General features: G+C 41.7%; 9 non-coding genes across 9 annotated transcripts; all 9 read right to left on the bottom strand.

Moving 5' to 3' along the window:
- Nucleotides 1-1,575: 1,575 nt before the first annotated feature.
- Nucleotides 1,576-1,648, bottom strand: TRNAV-CAC (transfer RNA valine (anticodon CAC)). Its single transcript has one exon. It is a non-coding gene; the product is annotated as a tRNA-Val (tRNA).
- Nucleotides 1,649-1,920: 272 nt separating this feature from the next.
- Nucleotides 1,921-1,992, bottom strand: TRNAP-UGG (transfer RNA proline (anticodon UGG)). The gene has a single exon. It is a non-coding gene; the product is annotated as a tRNA-Pro (tRNA).
- A 1,979-nt stretch (nucleotides 1,993-3,971) lies between these two features.
- On the bottom strand, nucleotides 3,972-4,044 carry TRNAV-CAC (transfer RNA valine (anticodon CAC)). The gene has a single exon. It is a non-coding gene; the product is annotated as a tRNA-Val (tRNA).
- Nucleotides 4,045-4,316: 272 nt separating this feature from the next.
- On the bottom strand, nucleotides 4,317-4,388 carry TRNAP-UGG (transfer RNA proline (anticodon UGG)). Its single transcript has one exon. It is a non-coding gene; the product is annotated as a tRNA-Pro (tRNA).
- Nucleotides 4,389-6,358: 1,970 nt separating this feature from the next.
- TRNAV-CAC (transfer RNA valine (anticodon CAC)) lies at nucleotides 6,359-6,431 on the bottom strand. The gene has a single exon. It is a non-coding gene; the product is annotated as a tRNA-Val (tRNA).
- A 272-nt stretch (nucleotides 6,432-6,703) lies between these two features.
- On the bottom strand, nucleotides 6,704-6,775 carry TRNAP-UGG (transfer RNA proline (anticodon UGG)). Its single transcript has one exon. It is a non-coding gene; the product is annotated as a tRNA-Pro (tRNA).
- A 1,970-nt stretch (nucleotides 6,776-8,745) lies between these two features.
- On the bottom strand, nucleotides 8,746-8,818 carry TRNAV-CAC (transfer RNA valine (anticodon CAC)). The gene has a single exon. It is a non-coding gene; the product is annotated as a tRNA-Val (tRNA).
- A 272-nt stretch (nucleotides 8,819-9,090) lies between these two features.
- TRNAP-UGG (transfer RNA proline (anticodon UGG)) lies at nucleotides 9,091-9,162 on the bottom strand. Its single transcript has one exon. It is a non-coding gene; the product is annotated as a tRNA-Pro (tRNA).
- Nucleotides 9,163-13,528: 4,366 nt separating this feature from the next.
- On the bottom strand, nucleotides 13,529-13,601 carry TRNAV-CAC (transfer RNA valine (anticodon CAC)). The gene has a single exon. It is a non-coding gene; the product is annotated as a tRNA-Val (tRNA).
- Between the last annotated feature and the right edge of the window lie 2,656 nt (nucleotides 13,602-16,257).

The raw sequence follows: 16,257 nt of genomic DNA, 5'->3' as shown, positions 1-16,257 counted from the left end.
TCGCTGGACTAAAGCATTCCTTGCATAGCCTCTAACATCATAACATAACTGAGCTGCTAGCAGCAAGCTAACCAATACCTTTCTGAAATGAGAATGACATGTGCTTATCTGCTCAATCAGTGCTCAATCAGGCTCGATCAGGCGAGATTTAGAAAAGGTGGAAAGGGTCCAAGTGGATGCCCCTTCCTTTTTAGGGTGGGTCCTGCTCACTATCATAGGATTGCTTGTAAAAGTGGCCAGGGTCAGAGGAAAAGCTGCCAACACTTCTTAGCGTTCTCTATAGATGCAGCCATTTTCTGTGACTGTAATTTCGGCCTTTTCCCAGAAGTCTCTATTCTGCCTATGCAAATTAACAAAAGCAGTGCTTATTCCTCACTTGCTCAAATGTCCTTCCTGTCCAGAAAGCTCTGATTAAGCATGCTTATTTTCTTTTTCTGGGATATTTTAAATTGTTTCGCTGTCCAGTCTGTGGCAGTAGAAAGCTGCTTATGATGCCAGGTTTTGATGAATCCCCAAGGTACAAGTACAGAGGAATATATCAGTCTCTAGGATATGGAACTTTTAGCTAACACATCACAATATGTGATGCTTGCCAAGAAAACACTACATTCTGGAGCGCTGATGATCAGAACATTCTGCTCCTGAAGGATAGAAAAGACAGCTTGATTGAAATAAAGTCTGTTTATATTGACGCTCTCTCTCTCCCTATATATACATACATGCGTACACACACACACACAGGTATGTCATGCATTTCTTCAGATTTGTTTCAACCATTTACCATTTATTGGAGAATCCCTACTTTTCAAGTGACTGCAAATGAAGTCATCTCTGGCACTTTTTGTGCAAAGTAAGAGACACACATGACACCTTTTTATAAAAGTCATCGGTTTCTTTGTTACTGTGTACTTTCAAAGCATGGGGCTTTCACACGTCAGGTAAACCTGATTACCACTACACAACAAAAGCAGATGCAGCTTTCTTATCTATGTCGTGATAGAACAGTTGTGAATTGAGTAGAAGAAGGGCCCTGATGTGATACTTATTACATGCAGCCTGTAAGATAGTCAAACATGCAGGCTAGGAAGGAAGATGCAAATATCAATGTATTAGAAAAACACCTAAAGGCGAGTGATATGCTTTCATTCATGCATGGCTAGGAAAAATCGCCATACTGTTGCAAACATTCTTACACCACCAACTGGAAATAAATGATTCTGACATTAAACGTAAAGGTGACAATGCATTTGTATCATCACCTTGAGAAGGATCATCTTGGAATTGAGCCGAGGGCCTCTGCACTCAAAGCCAGAAACACTCCACTAAAATAAGATTCCTGTTGGTGCCAACAATTCTCCATGTTAATGCTTGTTCTAGGTGAGCAGTGAACCGATTGCAGGGCTCTTTTGAAAGCAAGGTCTGAGAACCAACAGATACATCCACACGCCGATTACTTTAGTGTTTTGAGAGAATTCCCTTTCTTGGAACGAGATTGCATGAAATAATCTTCAGGGCTTGGACAATTCCATGGCAAAACGGCACCTATCAACATTGTAGCCAACACAATATAACAACTGTTTCTGCCCGGTTTCGAACCGGGGACCTTTCGCGTGTGAGGCGAACGTGATAACCACTACACTACAGAAACAGATACCTACAGTTGATTTTTCTGTAATGAAACTGCTCCGAACTGGCTATTCCATGGGCCTCTGGCTTTAGATTTCTTTCATGCAACCTGCCCGACATCCCTAGCTGAACGCTCGTACATGCCATGCAAGACCAGATGTTTGGTATTAGCTCAGATTGGGCAGGGCTGAAGCATGAGACTCTAGCAAAGAATTATCCACTACTGCAAAGAAAAAATTGATGTTGGTTTTGAAACGCAAACTTCAAAACAACTTGAAAAGAGTACCAAGAAAAGGGCTCGTCCGGGATTTGAACCCGGGACCTCTCGCACCCAAAGCGAGAATCATACCCCTAGACCAACGAGCCCTCAAAATCCTCTTACCGCTCAAAAGCTAATACCGGCTCTAAGCCCGCAATGAAGATCATGCTGGTATCTTTATGATGCTTGGTCTGTGAATACGCATGAAAGTCAGTCTCAACTTACCCTTTCTCAAACGATAGCACTATCATTTACAAGTGTCTCCTTTTATTCCGTCCCAGCTTTGGACACGTCTTACAGGAAGTCAGCCCTTATTTATATATTTCTGCAGTGGCTGAAGCTTAATGAGAAAGAGTAACAAGTTGTTCATAATAACATAAGAAACACATTGTGCATTTTCTCTCAAATACTCCTTCACTTTGTGCCAAAAGAAATACCAAGGTGAATACCTAGGCCACAGATTCAAGCTAAAGATCTTCCTGGTGAAGGCAAGGCGCAATAAAAACTGCATATCGCTGGACTAAAGCATTCCTTGCATAGCCTCTAACATCATAACATAACTGAGCTGCTAGCAGCAAGCTAACCAATACCTTTCTGAAATGAGAATGACATGTGCTTATCTGCTCAATCAGTGCTCAATTGGCTCGATCAGGCGAGATTTAGAAAAGGTGGAAAGGGTCCAAGTGGATGCCCCTTCCTTTTTAGGGTGGGTCCTGCTGACTATCATAGGATTGCTTGTAAAAGTGGCCAGGGTCAGAGGAAAAGCTGCCAACACTTCTTAGCGTTCTCTATAGATGCAGCCATTTTCTGTGACTGTAATTTCGGCCTTTTCCCAGAAATCTCTATTCTGCCTATGCAAATTAACAAAAGCAGTGCTTATTCCTCACTTGCTCAAATGTCCTTCCTGTCCAGAAAGCTCTGATTAAGCATGCTTATTTTCTTTTTCTGGGATATTTTAAATTGTTTCGCTGTCCAGTCTGTGGCAGTAGAAAGCTGCTTATGATGCCAGGTTTTGATGAATCCCCAAGGTACAAGTACAGAGGAATATATCAGTCTCTAGGATATGGAACTTTTAGCTAACACATCACAATATGTGATGCTTGCCAAGAAAACACTACATTCTGGAGCGCTGATGATCAGAACATTCTGCTCCTGAAGGATAGAAAAGACAGCTTGATTGAAATAAAGTCTGTTTATATTGACGCTCTCTCTCTCCCTATATATACATACATGCGTACACACACACACACAGGTATGTCATGCATTTCTTCAGATTTGTTTCAACCATTTACCATTTATTGGAGAATCCCTACTTTTCAAGTGACTGCAAATGAAGTCATCTCTGGCACTTTTTGTGCAAAGTAAGAGACACACATGACACCTTTTTATAAAAGTCATCGGTTTCTTTGTTACTGTGTACTTTCAAAGCATGGGGCTTTCACACGTCAGGTAAACCTGATTACCACTACACAACAAAAGCAGATGCAGCTTTCTTATCTATGTCGTGATAGAACAGTTGTGAATTGAGTAGAAGAAGGGCCCTGATGTGATACTTATTACATGCAGCCTGTAAGATAGTCAAACATGCAGGCTAAGAAGGAAGATGCAAATATCAATGTATTAGAAAAACACCTAAAGGCGAGTGATATGCTTTCATTCATGCATGGCTAGGAAAAATCGCCATACTGTTGCAAACATTCTTACACCACCAACTGGAAATAAATGATTCTGACATTAAACGTAAAGGTGACAATGCATTTGTATCATCACCTTGAGAAGGATCATCTTGGAATTGAGCCGAGGGCCTCTGCACTCAAAGCCAGAAACACTCCACTAAAATAAGATTCCTGTTGGTGCCAACAATTCTCCATGTTAATGCTTGTTCTAGGTGAGCAGTGAACCGATTGCAGGGCTCTTTTGAAAGCAAGGTCTGAGAACCAACAGATACATCCACACGCCGATTACTTTAGTGTTTTGAGAGAATTCCCTTTCTTGGAACGAGATTGCATGAAATAATCTTCAGGGCTTGGACAATTCCATGGCAAAACGGCACCTATCAACATTGTAGCCAACACAATATAACAACTGTTTCTGCCCGGTTTCGAACCGGGGACCTTTCGCGTGTGAGGCGAACGTGATAACCACTACACTACAGAAACAGATACCTACAGTTGATTTTTCTGTAATGAAACTGCTCCGAACTGGCTATTCCATGGGCCTCTGGCTTTAGATTTCTTTCATGCAACCTGCCCGACATCCCTAGCTGAACGCTCGTACATGCCATGCAAGACCAGATGTTTGGTATTAGCTCAGACTGGGCAGGGCTGAAGCATGAGACTCTAGCAAAGAATTATCCACTACTGCAGAGAAAAAATTGATGTTGGTTTTGAAACGCAAACTTCAAAACAACTTGAAAAGAGTACCAAGAAAAGGGCTCGTCCGGGATTTGAACCCGGGACCTCTCGCACCCAAAGCGAGAATCATACCCCTAGACCAACGAGCCCTCAAAATCCTCTTACCTCTCAAAAGCTAATACCGGCTCTAAGCCCGCAATGAAGATCATGCTGGTATCTTTATGATGCTTGGTCTGTGAATACGCATGAAAGTCAGTCTCAACTTACCCTTTCTCAAACGATATCACTATCATTTACAAGTGTCTCCTTTTATTCCGTCCCAGCTTTGGACACGTCTTACAGGAAGTCAGCCCTTATTTATATATTTCTGCAGTGGCTGAAGCTTAATGAGAAAGAGTAACAAGTTGTTCATAACAACATAAGAAACACATTGTGCATTTTCTCTCAAATACTCCTTCACTTTGTGCCAAAAGAAATACCAAGGTGAATACCTAGGCCACAGATTCAAGCTAAAGATCTTCCTGCTGAATGCAAGGCGCAATAAAAACTGCATATCGCTGGACTAAAGCATTCCTTGCATAGCCTCTAACATCATAACATAACTGAGCTGCTAGCAGCAAGCTAACCAATACCTTTCTGAAATGAGAATGACATGTGCTTATCTGCTCAATCAGTGCTCAATCAGGCGAGATTTAGAAAAGGTGGAAAGGGTCCAAGTGGATGCCCCTTCCTTTTTAGGGTGGGTCCTGCTGACTATCATAGGATTGCTTGTAAAAGTGGTCAGGGTCAGAGGAAAAGCTGCCAACACTTCTTAGCGTTCTCTATAGATGCAGCCATTTTCTGTGACTGTAATTTCGGCCTTTTCCCAGAAGTCTCTATTCTGCCTATGCAAATTAACAAAAGCAGTGCTTATTCCTCACTTGCTCAAAGGTCCTTCCTGTCCAGAAAGCTCTGATTAAGCATGCTTATTTTCTTTTTCTGGGATATTTTAAATTGTTTCGCTGTCCAGTCTGTGGCAGTAGAAAGCTGCTTATGATGCCAGGTTTTGATGAATCCCCAAGGTACAAGTACAGAGGAATATATCAGTCTCTAGGATATGGAACTTTTAGCTAACACATCACAATATGTGATGCTTGCCAAGAAAACACTACATTCTGGAGCGCTGATGATCAGAACATTCTGCTCCTGAAGGATAGAAAAGACAGCTTGATTGAAATAAAGTCTGTTTATATTGACGCTCTCTCTCTCCCTATATATACATACATGCGTACACACACACACACAGGTATGTCATGCATTTCTTCAGATTTGTTTCAACCATTTACCATTTATTGGAGAATCCCTACTTTTCAAGTGACTGCAAATGAAGTCTTCTCTGGCACTTTTTGTGCAAAGTAAGAGACACACATGACACCTTTTTATAAAAGTCATCGGTTTCTTTGTTACTGTGTACTTTCAAAGCATGGGGCTTTCACACGTCAGGTAAACCTGATTACCACTACACAACAAAAGCAGATGCAGCTTTCTTATCTATGTCGTGATAGAACAGTTGTGAATTGAGTAGAAGAAGGGCCCTGATGTGATACTTATTACATGCAGCCTGTAAGATAGTCAAACATGCAGGCTAAGAAGGAAGATGCAAATATCAATGTATTAGAAAAACACCTAAAGGCGAGTGATATGCTTTCATTCATGCATGGCTAGGAAAAATCGCCATACTGTTGCAAACAGTCTTACACCACCAACTGGAAATAAATGATTCTGACATTAAACGTAAAGGTGACAATGCATTTGTATCATCACCTTGAGAAGGATCATCTTGGAATTGAGCCGAGGGCCTCTGCACTCAAAGCCAGAAACACTCCACTAAAATAGGATTCCTGTTGGTGCCAACAATTCTCCATGTTAATGCTTTTTCTAGGTGAGCAGTGAACCGATTGCAGGGCTCTTTTGAAAGCAAGGTCTGAGAACCAACAGATACATCCACACGCCGATTACTTTAGTGTTTTGAGAGAATTCCCTTTCTTGGAACGAGATTGCATGAAATAATCTTCAGGGCTTGGACAATTCCATGGCAAAACGGCACCTATCAACATTGTAGCCAACACAATATAACAACTGTTTCTGCCCGGTTTCGAACCGGGGACCTTTCGCGTGTGAGGCGAACGTGATAACCACTACACTACAGAAACAGATACCTACAGTTGATTTTTCTGTAATGAAACTGCTCCGAACTGGCTATTCCATGGGCCTCTGGCTTTAGATTTCTTTCATGCAACCTGCCCGACATCCCTAGCTGAACGCTCGTACATGCCATGCAAGACCAGATGTTTGGTATTAGCTCAGATTGGGCAGGGCTGAAGCATGAGACTCTAGCAAAGAATTATCCACTACTGCAAAGAAAAAATTGATGTTGGTTTTGAAACGCAAACTTCAAAACAACTTGAAAAGAGTACCAAGAAAAAGGCTCGTCCGGGATTTGAACCCGGGACCTCTCGCACCCAAAGCGAGAATCATACCCCTAGACCAACGAGCCGTCAAAATCCTCTTACCGCTCAAAAGCTAATACCGGCTCTAAGCCCGCAATGAAGATCATGCTGGTATCTTTATGATGCTTGGTCTGTGAATACGCATGAAAGTCAGTCTCAACTTACCCTTTCTCAAACGATAGCACTATCATTTACAAGTGTCTCCTTTTATTCCGTCCCAGCTTTGGACACGTCTTACAGGAAGTCAGCCCTTATTTATATATTTCTGCAGTGGCTGAAGCTTAATGAGAAAGAGTAACAAGTTGTTCATAATAACATAAGAAACACATTGTGCATTTTCTCTCAAATACTCCTTCACTTTGTGCCAAAAGAAATACCAAGGTGAATACCTAGGCCACAGATTCAAGCTAAAGATCTTCCTGGTGAAGGCAAGGCGCAATAAAAACTGCATATCGCTGGACTAAAGCATTCCTTGCATAGCCTCTAACATCATAACATAACTGAGCTGCTAGCAGCAAGCTAACCAATACCTTTCTGAAATGAGAATGACATGTGCTTATCTGCTCAATCAGTGCTCAATCAGGCGAGATTTAGAAAAGGTGGAAAGGGTCCAAGTGGATGCCCCTTCCTTTTTAGGGTGGGTCCTGCTGACTATCATAGGATTGCTTGTAAAAGTGGTCAGGGTCAGAGGAAAAGCTGCCAACACTTCTTAGCGTTCTCTATATATGCAGCCATTTTCTGTGACTGTAATTTCGGCCTTTTCCCAGAAGTCTCTATTCTGCCTATGCAAATTAACAAAAGCAGTGCTTATTCCTCACTTGCTCAAAGGTCCTTCCTGTCCAGAAAGCTCTGATTAAGCATGCTTATTTTCTTTTTCTGGGATATTTTAAATTGTTTCGCTGTCCAGTCTGTGGCAGTAGAAAGCTGCTTATGATGCCAGGTTTTGATGAATCCCCAAGGTACAAGTACAGAGGAATATATCAGTCTCTAGGATATGGAACTTTTAGCTAACACATCACAATATGTGATGCTTGCCAAGAAAACACTACATTCTGGAGCGCTGATGATCAGAACATTCTGCTCCTGAAGGATAGAAAAGACAGCTTGATTGAAATAAAGTCTGTTTATATTGACGCTCTCTCTCTCCCTATATATACATACATGCGTACACACACACACACAGGTATGTCATGCATTTCTTCAGATTTGTTTCAACCATTTACCATTTATTGGAGAATCCCTACTTTTCAAGTGACTGCAAATGAAGTCATCTCTGGCACTTTTTGTGCAAAGTAAGAGACGCACATGACACCTATTTATAAAAGTCATCGGTTTCTTTGTTACTGTGTACTTTCAAAGCATGGGGCTTTCACACGTCAGGTAAACCTGATTACCACTACACAACAAAAGCAGATGCAGCTTTCTTATCTATGTCGTGATAGAACAGTTGTGAATTGAGTAGAAGAAGGGCCCTGATGTGATACTTATTACATGCAGCCTGTAAGATAGTCAAACATGCAGGCTAGGAAGGAAGATGCAAATATCAATGTATTAGAAAAACACCTAAAGGCGAGTGATATGCTTTCATTCATGCATGGCTAGGAAAAATCGCCATACTGTTGCAAACATTCTTACACCACCAACTGGAAATAAATGATTCTGACATTAAACGTAAAGGTGACAATGCATTTGTATCATCACCTTGAGAAGGATCACCTTGGAATTGAGCCGAGGGCCTCTGCACTCAAAGCCAGAAACACTCCACTAAAATAAGATTCCTGTTGGTGCCAACAATTCTCCATGTTAATGCTTGTTCTAGGTGAGCAGTGAACCGATTGCAGGGCTCTTTTGAAAGCAAGGTCTGAGAACCAACAGATATATCCACACGCTGATTACTTTAGTGTTTTGAGAGAATTCCCTTTCTTGGAACGAGATTGCATGAAATAATCTTCAGGGCTTGGACAATTCCATGGCAAAACGGCACCTATCAACATTGTAGCCAACACAATATAACAACTGTTTCTGCCCGGTTTCGAACCGGGGACCTTTCGCGTGTGAGGCGAACGTGATAACCACTACACTACAGAAACGGATACCTACAGTTGATTTTTCTGTAATGAAACTGCTCCGAACTGGCTATTCCATGGGCCTCTGGCTTTAGATTTCTTTCATGCAACCTGCCCGACATCCCTAGCTGAACGCTCGTACATGCCATGCAAGACCAGATGTTTGGTATTAGCTCAGACTGGGCAGGGCTGAAGCATGAGACTCTAGCAAAGAATTATCCACTACTGCAAAGAAAAAATTGATGTTGGTTTTGAAACGCAAACTTCAAAACAACTTGAAAAGAGTACCAAGAAAAGGGCTCGTCCGGGATTTGAACCCGGGACCTCTCGCACCCAAAGCGAGAATCATACCCCTAGACCAACGAGCCCTCAAAATCCTCTTACCTCTCAAAAGCTAATAACGGCTCTAAGCCCGCAATGAAGATCATGCTGGTATCTTTATGATGCTTGGTCTGTGAATACGCATGAAAGTCAGTCTCAACTTACCCTTTCTCAAACGATAGCACTATCATTTACAAGTGTCTCCTTTTATTCCGTCCCAGCTTTGGACACGTCTTACAGGAAGTCAGCCCTTATTTATATATTTCTGCAGTGGCTGAAGCTTAATGAGAAAGAGTAACAAGTTGTTCATAACAGCATAAGAAACACATTGTGCATTTTCTCTCAAATACTCCTTCACTTTGTGCCAAAAGAAATACCAAGGTGAATACCTAGGCCACAGATTCAAGCTAAAGATCTTCCTGCTGAATGCAAGGCGCAATAAAAACTGCATATCGCTGGACTAAAGCATTCCTTGCATAGCCTCTAACATCATAACATAACTGAGCTGCTAGCAGCAAGCTAACCAATACCTTTCTGAAATGAGAATGACATGTGCTTATCTGCTCAATCAGTGCTCAATTGGCTCGATCAGGCGAGATTTAGAAAAGGTGGAAAGGGTCCAAGTGGATGCCCCTTCCTTTTTAGGGTGGGTCCTGCTGACTATCATAGGATTGCTTGTAAAAGTGGCCAGGGTCAGAGGAAAAGCTGCCAACACTTCTTAGCGTTCTCTATAGATGCAGCCATTTTCTGTGACTGTAATTTCGGCCTTTTCCCAGAAATCTCTATTCTGCCTATGCAAATTAACAAAAGCAGTGCTTATTCCTCACTTGCTCAAATGTCCTTCCTGTCCAGAAAGCTCTGATTAAGCATGCTTATTTTCTTTTTCTGGGATATTTTAAATTGTTTCGCTGTCCAGTCTGTGGCAGTAGAAAGCTGCTTATGATGCCAGGTTTTGATGAATCCCCAAGGTACAAGTACAGAGGAATATATCAGTCTCTAGGATATGGAACTTTTAGCTAACACATCACAATATGTGATGCTTGCCAAGAAAACACTACATTCTGGAGCGCTGATGATCAGAACATTCTGCTCCTGAAGGATAGAAAAGACAGCTTGATTGAAATAAAGTCTGTTTATATTGACGCTCTCTCTCTCCCTATATATACATACATGCGTACACACACACACACAGGTATGTCATGCATTTCTTCAGATTTGTTTCAACCATTTACCATTTATTGGAGAATCCCTACTTTTCAAGTGACTGCAAATGAAGTCATCTCTGGCACTTTTTGTGCAAAGTAAGAGACACACATGACACCTTTTTATAAAAGTCATCGGTTTCTTTGTTACTGTGTACTTTCAAAGCATGGGGCTTTCACACGTCAGGTAAACCTGATTACCACTACACAACAAAAGCAGATGCAGCTTTCTTATCTATGTCGTGATAGAACAGTTGTGAATTGAGTAGAAGAAGGGCCCTGATGTGATACTTATTACATGCAGCCTGTAAGATAGTCAAACATGCAGGCTAAGAAGGAAGATGCAAATATCAATGTATTAGAAAAACACCTAAAGGCGAGTGATATGCTTTCATTCATGCATGGCTAGGAAAAATCGCCATACTGTTGCAAACATTCTTACACCACCAACTGGAAATAAATGATTCTGACATTAAACGTAAAGGTGACAATGCATTTGTATCATCACCTTGAGAAGGATCATCTTGGAATTGAGCCGAGGGCCTCTGCACTCAAAGCCAGAAACACTCCACTAAAATAAGATTCCTGTTGGTGCCAACAATTCTCCATGTTAATGCTTGTTCTAGGTGAGCAGTGAACCGATTGCAGGGCTCTTTTGAAAGCAAGGTCTGAGAACCAACAGATACATCCACACGCCGATTACTTTAGTGTTTTGAGAGAATTCCCTTTCTTGGAACGAGATTGCATGAAATAATCTTCAGGGCTTGGACAATTCCATGGCAAAACGGCACCTATCAACATTGTAGCCAACACAATATAACAACTGTTTCTGCCCAGTTTCGAACCGGGGACCTTTCGCGTGTGAGGCGAACGTGATAACCACTACACTACAGAAACAGATACCTACAGTTGATTTTTCTGTAATGAAACTGCTCCGAACTGGCTATTCCATGGGCCTCTGGCTTTAGATTTCTTTCATGCAACCTGCCCGACATCCCTAGCTGAACGCTCGTACATGCCATGCAAGACCAGATGTTTGGTATTAGCTCAGACTGGGCAGGGCTGAAGCATGAGACTCTAGCAAAGAATTATCCACTACTGCAAAGAAAAAATTGATGTTGGTTTTGAAACGCAAACTTCAAAACAACTTGAAAAGAGTACCAAGAAAAGGGCTCGTCCGGGATTTGAACCCAGGACCTCTCGCACCCAAAGCGAGAATCATACCCCTAGACCAACGAGCCCTCAAAATCCTCTTACCTCTCAAAAGCTAATACCGGCTCTAAGCCCGCAATGAAGATCATGCTGGTATCTTTATGATGCTTGGTCTGTGAATACGCATGAAAGTCAGTCTCAACTTACCCTTTCTCAAACGATAGCACTATCATTTACAAGTGTCTCCTTTTATTCCGTCCCAGCTTTGGACACGTCTTACAGGAAGTCAGCCCTTATTTATATATTTCTGCAGTGGCTGAAGCTTAATGAGAAAGAGTAACAAGTTGTTCATAACAACATAAGAAACACATTGTGCATTTTCTCTCAAATACTCCTTCACTTTGTGCCAAAAAAAATACCAAGGTGAATACCTAGGCCACAGATTCAAGCTAAAGATCTTCCTGCTGAATGCAAGGCGCAATAAAAACTGCATATCGCTGGACTAAAGCATTCCTTGCATAGCCTCTAACATCATAACATAACTGAGCTGCTAGCAGCAAGCTAACCAATACCTTTCTGAAATGAGAATGACATGTGCTTATCTGCTCAATCAGTGCTCAATCAGGCGAGATTTAGAAAAGGTGGAAAGGGTCCAAGTGGATGCCCCTTCCTTTTTAGGGTGGGTCCTGCTGACTATCATAGGATTGCTTGTAAAAGTGGTCAGGGTCAGAGGAAAAGCTGCCAACACTTCTTAGCGTTCTCTATAGATGCAGCCATTTTCTGTGACTGTAATTTCGGCCTTTTCCCAGAAGTCTCTATTCTGCCTATGCAAATTAACAAAAGCAGTGCTTATTCCTCACTTGCTCAAAGGTCCTTCCTGTCCAGAAAGCTCTGATTAAGCATGCTTATTTTCTTTTTCTGGGATATTTTAAATTGTTTCGCTGTCCAGTCTGTGGCAGTAGAAAGCTGCTTATGATGCCAGGTTTTGATGAATCCCCAAGGTACAAGTACATAGGAATATATCAGTCTCTAGGATATGGAACTTTTAGCTAACACATCACAATATGTGATGCTTGCCAAGAAAACACTACATTCTGGAGCGCTGATGATCAGAACATTCTGCTCCTGAAGGATAGAAAAGACAGCTTGATTGAAATAAAGTCTGTTTATATTGACGCTCTCTCTCTCCCTATATATACATACATGCGTACACACACACACACAGGTATGTCATGCATTTCTTCAGATTTGTTTCAACCATTTACCATTTATTGGAGAATCCCTACTTTTCAAGTGACTGCAAATGAAGTCATCTCTGGCACTTTTTGTGCAAAGTAAGAGACACACATGACACCTTTTTATAAAAGTCATCGGTTTCTTTGTTACTGTGTACTTTCAAAGCATGGGGCTTTCACACGTCAGGTAAACCTGATTACCACTACACAACAAAAGCAGATGCAGCTTTCTTATCTATGTCGTGATAGAACAGTTGTGAATTGAGTAGAAGAAGGGCCCTGATGTGATACTTATTACATGCAGCCTGTAAGATAGTCAAACATGCAGGCTAAGAAGGAAGATGCAAATATCAATGTATTAGAAAAACACCTAAAGGCGAGTGATATGCTTTCATTCATGCATGGCTAGGAAAAATCGCCATACTGTTGCAAACATTCTTACACCACCAACTGGAAATAAATGATTCTGACATTAAACGTAAAGGTGACAATGCATTTGTATCATCACCTTGAGAAGGATCATCTTGGAATTGAGCCGAGGGCCTCTGCACTCAAAGCCAGAAACACTCCACTAAAATAAGATTCCTGTTGGTGCCAACAATTCTCCATGTTAATGCTTGTTCTAGGTGAGCAGTGAACCGATTGCAGGGCTCTTTTGAAAGCAAGGTCTGAGAACCAACAGATACATCCACACGCCGATTACTTTAGTGTTTTGAGAGAATTCCCTTTCTTGGAACGAGATTGCATGAAATAATCTTCAGGGCTTGGACAATTCCATGGCAAAACGGCACCTATCAACATTGTAGCCAACACAATATAACTACTGTTTCTGCCCGGTTTCGAACCGGGGACCTTTCGCGTGTGAGGCGAACGTGATAACCACTACACTACAGAAACAGATACCTACAGTTGATTTTTCTGTAATGAAACTGCTCCGAACTGGCTATTCCATGGGCCTCTGGCTTTAGATTTCTTTCATGCAACCTGCCCGACATCCCTAGCTGAACGCTCGTACATGCCATGCAAGACCAGATGTTTGGTATTAGCTCAGACTGGGCAGGGCTGAAGCATGAGACTCTAGCAAAGAATTATCCACTACTGCAAAGAAAAAATTGATGTTGGTTTTGAAACGCAAACTTCAAAACAACTTGAAAAGAGTACCAAGAAAAGGGCTCGTCCGGGATTTGAACCCGGGACCTCTCGCACCCAAAGCGAGAATCATACCCCTAGACAAACGAGCCCTCAAAATCCTCTTACCTCTCAAAAGCTAATACCGGCTCTAAGCCCGCAATGAAGATCATGCTGGTATCTTTATGATGCTTGGTCTGTGAATACGCATGAAAGTCAGTCTCAACTTACCCTTTCTCAAACGATAGCACTATCATTTACAAGTGTCTCCTTTTATTCCGTCCCAGCTTTGGACACGTCTTACAGGAAGTCAGCCCTTATTTATATATTTCTGCAGTGGCTGAAGCTTAATGAGAAAGAGTAACAAGTTGTTCATAACAACATAAGAAACACATTGTGCATTTTCTCTCAAATACTCCTTCACTTTGTGCCAAAAAAAATACCAAGGTGAATACCTAGACCACAGATTCAAGCTAAAGATCTTCCTGCTGAATGCAAGGCGCAATAAAAACTGCATATCGCTGGACTAAAGCATTCCTTGCATAGCCTCTAACATCATAACATAACTGAGCTGCTAGCAGCAAGCTAACCAATACCTTTCTGAAATGAGAATGACATGTGCTTATCTGCTCAATCAGTGCTCAATCAGGCGAGATTTAGAAAAGGTGGAAAGGGTCCAAGTGGATGCCCCTTCCTTTTTAGGGTGGGTCCTGCTGACTATCATAGGATTGCTTGTAAAAGTGGTCAGGGTCAGAGGAAAAGCTGCCAACACTTCTTAGCGTTCTCTATAGATGCAGCCATTTTCTGTGACTGTAATTTCGGCCTTTTCCCAGAAGTCTCTATTCTGCCTATGCAAATTAACAAAAGCAGTGCTTATTCCTCACTTGCTCAAAGGTCCTTCCTGTCCAGAAAGCTCTGATTAAGCATGCTTATTTTCTTTTTCTGGGATATTTTAAATTGTTTCGCTGTCCAGTCTGTGGCAGTAGAAAGCTGCTTATGATGCCAGGTTTTGATGAATCCCCAAGGTACAAGTACAGAGGAATATATCAGTCTCTAGGATATGGAACTTTTAGCTAACACATCACAATATGTGATGCTTGCCAAGAAAACACTACATTCTGGAGCGCTGATGATCAGAACATTCTGCTCCTGAAGGATAGAAAAGACAGCTTGATTGAAATAAAGTCTGTTTATATTGACGCTCTCTCTCTCCCTATATATACATACATGCGTACACACACACACACAGGTATGTCATGCATTTCTTCAGATTTGTTTCAACCATTTACCATTTATTGGAGAATCCCTACTTTTCAAGTGACTGCAAATGAAGTCATCTCTGGCACTTTTTGTGCAAAGTAAGAGACACACATGACACCTTTTTATAAAAGTCATCGGTTTCTTTGTTACTGTGTACTTTCAAAGCATGGGGCTTTCACACGTCAGGTAAACCTGATTACCACTACACAACAAAAGCAGATGCAGCTTTCTTATCTATGTCGTGATAGAACAGTTGTGAATTGAGTAGAAGAAGGGCCCTGATGTGATACTTATTACATGCAGCCTGTAAGATAGTCAAACATGCAGGCTAAGAAGGAAGATGCAAATATCAATGTATTAGAAAAACACCTAAAGGCGAGTGATATGCTTTCATTCATGCATGGCTAGGAAAAATCGCCATACTGTTGCAAACATTCTTACACCACCAACTGGAAATAAATGATTCTGACATTAAACGTAAAGGTGACAATGCATTTGTATCATCACCTTGAGAAGGATCATCTTGGAATTGAGCCGAGGGCCTCTGCACTCAAAGCCAGAAACACTCCACTAAAATAAGATTCCTGTTGGTGCCAACAATTCTCCATGTTAATGCTTGTTCTAGGTGAGCAGTGAACCGATTGCAGGGCTCTTTTGAAAGCAAGGTCTGAGAACCAACAGATACATCCACACGCCGATTACTTTAGTGTTTTGAGAGAATTCCCTTTCTTGGAACGAGATTGCATGAAATAATCTTCAGGGCTTGGACAATTCCATGGCAAAACGGCACCTATCAACATTGTAGCCAACACAATATAACAACTGTTTCTGCCCGGTTTCGAACTGGGGACCTTTCGCGTGTGAGGCGAACGTGATAACCACTACACTACAGAAACAGATACCTACAGTTGATTTTTCTGTAATGAAACTGCTCCGAACTGGCTATTCCATGGGCCTCTGGCTTTAGATTTCTTTCATGCAACCTGCCCGACATCCCTAGCTGAACGCTCGTACATGCCATGCAAGACCAGATGTTTGGTATTAGCTCAGACTGGGCAGGGCTGAAGCATGAGACTCTAGCAAAGAATTATCCACTACTGCAAAGAAAAAATTGATGTTGGTTTTGAAACGCAAACTTCAAAACAACTTGAAAAGAGTACCAAGA

Source organism: Triturus cristatus, chromosome 8 (assembly GCF_964204655.1).
Source record: "Triturus cristatus chromosome 8, aTriCri1.1, whole genome shotgun sequence".
NCBI lineage: Eukaryota > Metazoa > Chordata > Amphibia > Caudata > Salamandridae > Triturus > Triturus cristatus.
Note: the sequence above shows the minus strand (reverse complement) of the source record. Positions and strands in the feature narration are given on the sequence as shown.